This window comes from Triticum urartu, chromosome 4A (assembly GCF_056163025.1).
Source record: "Triticum urartu cultivar PI428250 chromosome 4A, HENAU_Tu73, whole genome shotgun sequence".
Classification (NCBI taxonomy): domain Eukaryota; kingdom Viridiplantae; phylum Streptophyta; class Magnoliopsida; order Poales; family Poaceae; genus Triticum; species Triticum urartu.
The window spans coordinates 411,009,132-411,016,887 of record NC_141876.1 but is presented as its reverse complement, the minus strand read 5'-3'; the positions used below and the strand labels follow the sequence as shown (position 1 = coordinate 411,016,887).

Below are 7,756 nucleotides of genomic sequence, written 5' to 3'. Positions count from 1 at the left end.
CAAACCAACACAAAGTACTTCAAAGAGTGCCCCAAAGTTTCTACCGAAGAGTCACGACGAAAACATGTGCGAGCCCCTATGCATAGGTTCATGGGTCGAACCCGCAAGTTGATCACCAAAACATACATCAAGTGAATCATGTGATATCCCATTGTCACCACAGATACGCACGGCAAGACATACATCAAGTGTTCTCAAATCTTTAAAGACTCAATCCGATAAGATAACTTCGAAGGGGAAACTCAATCCATTAAAAGAGAGTAGAGGGGAGAAGAAACATAAGATCCAACTATAATAGCAAAGCTCGTGATACATCAAGATCGTGCCAAATCAAGAACACGAGAGAGAGAGAGAGAGAGAGATCAAACACATAGCTACTGGTACATACCCTCAGCCCCGAGGGAGAACTACTCCCTCCTCGTCATGGAGAGCACCAGGATGATGAAGATGGCCACCGAAGAGGGATTGCCCCTTCCGGCAGGGTGCCGGAACGGGTCTAGATTGGTTTTCGGTGGCTACAGAGGCTTTTGGTAGCGGAACTACCAATCTATTCTGCTCTCCGATCGTTTCAGGGTATATGGAGATATATAGGCGGAAGAAGTACGTCAGGGGAGCCATGAGGGGCCCACGAGGGTGGAGGGCGCGCCCAGGGGGTGGGCGCGCCCGCTGCCTCGTGGCTTCCTCGTTGCTTCCCTTACGTGGACTCCAAGTCTCCTGGGTTGTTTTCCTTCCAAAAATAAGTTCCGTGAAGTTTCAGGTCAATTGGACTCCGTTTGATTTTCTTTTTCTGTGATACTCTAAAACAAGGGGAAAAACAGAAACTGGCACTGGGCTCTGGGTTAATAGGTTAGTCCCAAAAATAATATAAAGGTGTATAATAAAGCCCATAAACATCCAAAACAGATAATATAATAGCATGGAACAATCAAAAATTATAGATACGTTGGAGACGTATCAATCCCCAAGTTTAATTCCTGCTCGTCCTCGAGTAGGTAAATGATAAAAACAGAATTTTTGATATGGAATTCTTCCTAACATATTTCTCAATGTAATTTTTCTTTATTGTGGCATGAATGTTCAGACCCGAAAGATTCAAGATAAAAGTTTAATATTGACATAGAAATAATAATACTTCAAGCATACTAACTAATCAATTATGTCTTCTCAAAATAACATGGCCAAAGAAAGTTATCCCTACAAAATCATATCGTCTGGCTATGCTCTATCTTCATCACACAAAATATTAAATCATGCACAACCCTGATGACAAGCCAAGCAATTGTTTCATACTTTTGATATTCTCAAACCTTTTCAATCTTCACGCATTATATGAGCTATGACGCCCGGATAATTAGGCTATAGAAAACTCCGCTAATGATACCACGTCACCTCCGTAACTGTTGCTAATCCCTCGTTAGTTCAAAAACCGATTCAAAATTCAAATTCCAAATATGGCATACAACAAAAGTGTTTCAACAATAAAACAAAAATGTTCGGTTTGTGTCAAATAAATCATAAGTAATATTGGTGGATAAACCAAGTCTTTATAAAAAGTTTAAATGCACTTAACTAAATAAAACAGTAGCAAAACAATTATTTAAATGCTTTGAAAATATTAAAACAAATGGAAAGTATTTTATTTAAAGTTCCCAATTTAATGTGGTGGTGGTATAATTGGGAATACCAATTTAGGATCTATTGCTATAATTAATAAAACTAAATAAACTTAAGAGATAAGGGAAGACAGAAAAGAAATAAATAAAAGAAAAGGTATAAAAGTAAAAGAGAAAACTACTAGCACTTATGGCCCATGACTACAGGGGCCGGACCAGCCCATCAATGCCCCTTATCCCTTACCTCTCTGTTCACGACACCTCATGGACACAGAGGGCTCGTCCATGGTTGGGGATCGCCACGCGGCGTGCATCCAGCCCCCTCGGCCTCCTACTTGACTCCCCTCGATGCCCTGCGAACCCTAGCCTCTCCACTTCTTCCCCCTCGCGCGGCTTTCTTCCATGCGCAGCCGCCCGCCGTTGTCGCTGCCATGAACGTCGTCGTCCATGTGGTCTCCGGCCACCCTGCACCGCGAGGCTATGCCCAGGAGGTGCGCTACCCTCGACTACGTCCTCTACGCCAAGCCATCGGAGTCGGGGACCACCACCACGCCGGATCCGACCGTCTTCTTCCTTGACGGCCGCCGGTGATCCCCGATGATTCTGGTGCCTCTGCTGCTCCTAAGCCCACGCCGGGCCTCCTTGTGCCTTCCCGGTGAGCTCCGGTTACTTTCCCCTCTCCTCACGCCTCTCCTTCTTCCTCGTAGCTCGCTCCCCATGCTGTTTCCGCCATGGCTGAAGCTCTGTGTCCGCACCCATGTGGCCCAGCCACCTGCAGCCAAACCCTGGAGCCACCTGCACGAGCCCCGTGCGCTCCCGACCGTGCGCCGCCCGTGTGCTCGCGCTCTGCCTTGCCTCTAGTTTCTTGTGCTGCACTGCTGCCTTAGCCGCCGCCGTCGCCTACAGCTTGTCGTGCCTGCCAGCGCCCAGCGCGTCGTTGGTCGCACCATCGACCAACTCCCCTAGCTGCTTCCCGCACCCGGAGCTTGCTCCTTGCGCGCGCCGCTGGCGCCGTGGCCGTGCTCATCCCTCCCGCACCCTCTGCCGTCGCTTCCGCCGGCACCCTGCGTCCCACCTCCGCCCGCTCCTCCTGTCGCCCCCACCCGCGCCCCACCGCTTGCGCCGGCGTCCGCCTCCGGCCGGCGGTGCCCACCTGGGCCGCCACTACCCCACCACTGCTATTGGCTCAAGCGGAGGCCGCCAGCGCCCCCCCTCTGCCACTTCGGCCCTCCGCCGTGGCCTCTGGCCTCCGGAGTTAACCCGCCGGCCTAATTGGCCATTAAGGCCCTAACCCACCTACTAACCCCCGCTCACATACAGGCCCCACGTGTTTAATTAAAATAAATAACCATGTAAGTTTAGTCACTGGGTGTGACATGTGGGACCCCCCTGTTAACTAAATCCTTTTAACTAAAAGCTATTAACTAGCAGTCTATGACAGGTGGGCCCCGACGCCCCTTTGACTGGTCAACGTGGACCAGTCAACTGCTGACCGTGCACTGCCGGGTGCACTGCACTGGGTGCATCTAACAATTTTCCTTTTAAATTTCGAAATTAATATAAATTCCAGAATATTTAGAAAATGTTTTTAAAAAAACTTTAAAAATTAATATAAAATAATCCGTAACTCGGATGGAAAAAGTTTATACATGAAATTTGTTCAGAACGACGAGATGAATCCGAATACGCAGTCTGTTCGTTCACCACACATCCCTAGCATAGCGAACATGCAATAATCCACCTCCGTTTCATCTACCCGAAAACGTCAAACATCGGTAATACTTTCCCGGATGTTTTCCCCCTTCGTCAGTAGCACCTACTACTACGTTAGGTCACCTCTAACACCGCGTAATGCCATGTTACACTTTGTGATGCTTTGATTGCTCTGTTATTTATTGTGTTCCCCCTCCATTACTTCTTTCTGGTAGACCCCGAGACTACCGGCGACCCCCAGTTCGACTACGGTGTTGACGACCCTTCCTTCTTGCCAGAGCAACCAGGAAAGCCCCCCCTTTGATCACCAGATATCGCCTATTCTTCTCTCTACTGCTTGCATTAGAGTAGTGTAGCATGTTACTTCTTTCCGTTAATCCTATTCTGATGCATACCCTGTCATTGTTGCTCCAGCTGTTGATACCTTACCTGCAATCCTAATGCTTAGTATAGGATGCTAGTTTATCATCAATGGCCCTACATTCTTGTCCGTCTGCCATGCTATACTATCGGGCCATGATCACTCGGGAGGTGATCACGGGTATATACTATATACTTTATACATGATACATGTGATGACTAAAGTCGGGTTGGCTCAAGGAGTACCCGCGGTTGATTCACGAATTGGGGGCTGGAAGGACATACTTTCCCGACAGCCCTCTGTGTGGATCTTTGTGGCGAAGGGACAGGGCAGGTTGAGACCACCTAGGAGAGAGGTGGGCCTGGCCCTGGTCGGTGTTCGCGGTTATTTCAAGATAACACGTTTAACGAGATCTTGGTATTTGATGTGAGTCTGGCCACTGGCCTATACGCACTAACCATCTACGCGGGGACAGTTATGGGCACTCGACGTCGTGGTATCAGCCGAAGCCTTCGTGACGTCAGCGACTGAGCGGCGCGCGCCGAATTGGACTGGAACGCCTGCTAGGCCAGGTCTGCTTCCGGCCGCCCTCGCAACGAGCAGGTGTGCAATGGGCGATGGGCCCAGACCCCTACGCCATAGGATTTAGACCGGCGTGCTGACCTCTCTGTTGTGCCTAGGTAGGGCTGCGACGTGTTGATCTTCCGAGGCCGGGCATGACCCAGAAAAGTGTGTCCGGCCAAATGGGATCGAGCATGTTGGGTTATGTGTTGCACCCCTGCAGGGAAGTTAATCTATTCGAAGCCGTGATCTTTGGTAACAGGACGACTTGGAGTTGTACCTTGACCTTATGACAACTAGAACCGGATACTTAATAAAACACACCCTTCCAAGTGCCAGGTACAACCGGTGATCGCTCTCTCACAGGGCGACGAGGGGAGGATCATCGGTTAGGATTATGTTACACGATGCTACTTGGTGAACTTACCATCTACTCTCTTCTCCTGCTGCAAGATGGAGGTTACCAGAAGCGTAGTCTTCGAAAGGACTAGCTATCCCCCTCTTATTCCGGCATTCTGCAGTTCTGTCCACATATATTACCCCCTTTTCCATTTGATACCAATGCATACATATGTAGTTAGCTCCTTGCTTGCAAGTACTTTGGATGAGTACTCACGGTTGCTTTGCTCCCTCTTTTCTCCCTTTGTATACCCGATTGCTGCGACCAGACGGTGGAGCCCAGGAGCCAGACGCCACCGTCGACGACGACTACTACTACTCGGGAGGTGCCTACTACTACGTGCAGCCCGCTGACGACGACCGGGAGTAGTTTAGGAGGATCCCAGGCAGGAGGCCCGCGCCTCTTTCGATCTGTATCCCAGTTTGTGATAGCCTTCTTAAGGCAAACATGTTTAACTTATGTCTGTACTCAGATATTGTTGCTTCCGCTGACTCGTCTATGATCGAGTTCTTGTATTCGAGCCCTCGAGGCGCCTGGCTTGTAATATGATGCTTGTATGACTTATTTTATTTGTAGAGTTGTGTTGTGATATCTTCCTTTGAGTCCCTGATCTTGATCGTACACGTTTGTGTGTATGATTAGTGTACGATTGAATCGGGGGCGTCACAAGTTGGTATCAGAGCCGACTGCCTGTAGGAATCCCCCTTCAACACTCCTTGGCCGAAGTCGAGTCTAGACATTATAAAACTTTTTACTAACATGGCTGTGTGTCTTATGGGCCCACATTGCCATTTGGGTGGTATTAGGATCTTTTACTCCTTGACCTTTACTCTGGGACTCTGATCTCTCTTCTATTCAGGTTTACTGAATTTACTAAAATCTAACTTTAGGATCTCGTTACTACTTCCTCCCGGGGAACCCCGCACTCCAGATGATTGCTCCGTGAACTAGAAGAATTTGAAGATACTCTCTGATATTCTCTCGAGACCTTGTGCCTGTCGCTTTTGCAATTCCCTACCACCGAAACATCCCTATGGATAAATACTTACACCTGTCGTTCTTACTTTTATTCCCAATTGATCTTGTTATTACAAGATACCCCGAAATTCTCTCTAATGTTCCGAGAATACTTTGTGCCTACTGCCTTGCAGTTCTTGCCACATGAATATCCCTGCGGATAATTTCTCGCACTTACCGAGTATCCACTCCTCCCCAGTTGATTCATGTATGTCACCAATCTTCGAAATACCATTCGATCTTCCGAAAATCCTCAGGAGCGTATTGCTCTTGAAATTCTTGCTTGCTGGCATTATGGTTAATCCCATAAGTCTCGTAATCATATTGGCATCCCTTGTCGTTATCATTTTGAGTCCGTTGATTCAAAATGTTGCGAATGCTCACAATCCTCAATCAGATCCTAGAATTCATCCTTTCGGCTCAGACGTCATTTTAAACATGAGCTGAATCTCGACCAATCAAATTGTTGTCGATTTTACCCCTAAGCTTACTCAACCTATCCATCCTTAATCAGAGCGTTTGCTTCTGCTCCTTTGATTTGGAAATCATAATTCCTTTACATGTGAGCTTTGAATTAGCTAGTTGCTTCTATAATCCAATGCCTTCGCATTGTTTCTTCCTCTGGTTGTGTGCTGATACTCACATCAGCTTCGCTATGGACTGTCGGATCCTTTGTTGAAATATAATCCGACAGTGTCCTTCATATTCAATCACCTTGTGAGTTCTTCCCCGGATACATAATGCCTTTGGTAAATTATATCCTCTGCTTTCTCAAGCATGCTCTACTTTCGAGCTTGTATAAATTACTCCTGAAGTTTGTGGTATATGTTCCTAAGAGGCCCTGATGGGTTGGACCTATGCCTTTTCTAATCTGTGTGAACCCGGAAACTACTACGGGTCATACTCTGCTATTGTCATGCCAGATAAAATTTCTACACTATAGCCTCATCAAAAGCGAGAAGTAAAATGAAAGGTTATGCATTGAAGAAGTGGGAGTCGACCTTGATCCTTTGCGTTCATGCCCATGGGCCCGATGTGGAACTTTTCATCGAAGCTTCTTGTAAATGATAATAATCCCCTTGTTATAAGTTTGTCTTGTATCTATGTTTGGTCCTTTGCAATCATGGTTCCGACCATATTTTCTCCTTAATACCATTTCTCGGACAAGTTGAAGTACTTGTCTTGTGCAGATCATTGCACCTGTCCAACCTTTACTTTGATCTACTGTCGAGTATTACACTATGATATCTTGATAATGTCATGGAACTACATAACTTCTTATGGGTTCTTCATTAACTATTATTTCTCATGGATTCCAATTTTTCAGGGTTCTGGGTTGTCGTCAATCGAGAACACCGATATGTGAACCGATTCCTCATTCCGGTTCGATAACCCTAATTAATTTTCGTTGCTTATGAGTTTAATAATCCTTCCCGTCATTCCTAGCATGATCGGCTATACCATTATTGGGCTAATTTTTAACTGTGCTACCTGGTCCTTATCCCCGGAGCACCACTTTTGACGATGAGCTAAGCTTACATCAATTTTCCTCGTCATATCATTTCGTCTTGAACAACAAGCTTGATTTCGAGTTTGTGTCGTACTCGTGGTTCCAACAATTTTTCGCTTCATCATTCCGTTGACTTGATGTCATCGCCGATCGGTTACATCTTCATGAAATCTTCCGACCACTGTGTCGTGATCATCTTCAACATCCTAAGCTCTTCCAAGATATATATTGAATTCATGATGAGAAATACCATCTTTGCCCTTGATGATTTGTGTTATCATCGACCACTTTATTGCCTTCCATTCGACACAAACTTGTTCATGTTTTGTGTATACCTTGAGATCCTTGCTATCCAGCATTTGTTCTTCGTTACCTTGAAGTATTACCATCTTTTATGTCAAGAATGTCGTGGGAATTTCACCACCTCTTTAAGAATTCTTGATACAAGTCATACTCCTCGCCATCTCCGTTCATTTCTTGGTCCCCGTGTAGTTTCTAACCAGAATTCCGACAATTGAACTTTGATGTGTGAATTCGAAACTTCTAGCAACCCTATTGCTTTGAAGTGAATGGTCGATAGT

At 46.4% G+C, this 7,756-nt stretch overlaps 1 long non-coding RNA gene across 1 annotated transcript; it reads left to right on the top strand.

Moving 5' to 3' along the window:
- Window positions 1–1,590: 1,590 nt before the first annotated feature.
- On the top strand, window positions 1,591–5,239 carry LOC147976004 (uncharacterized). Its single transcript, XR_015602105.1, has 2 exons — window positions 1,591–2,268; window positions 4,917–5,239. It is a non-coding gene; the product is annotated as an uncharacterized LOC147976004 (long non-coding RNA).
- The last annotated feature ends 2,517 nt before the right edge of the window (window positions 5,240–7,756 follow it).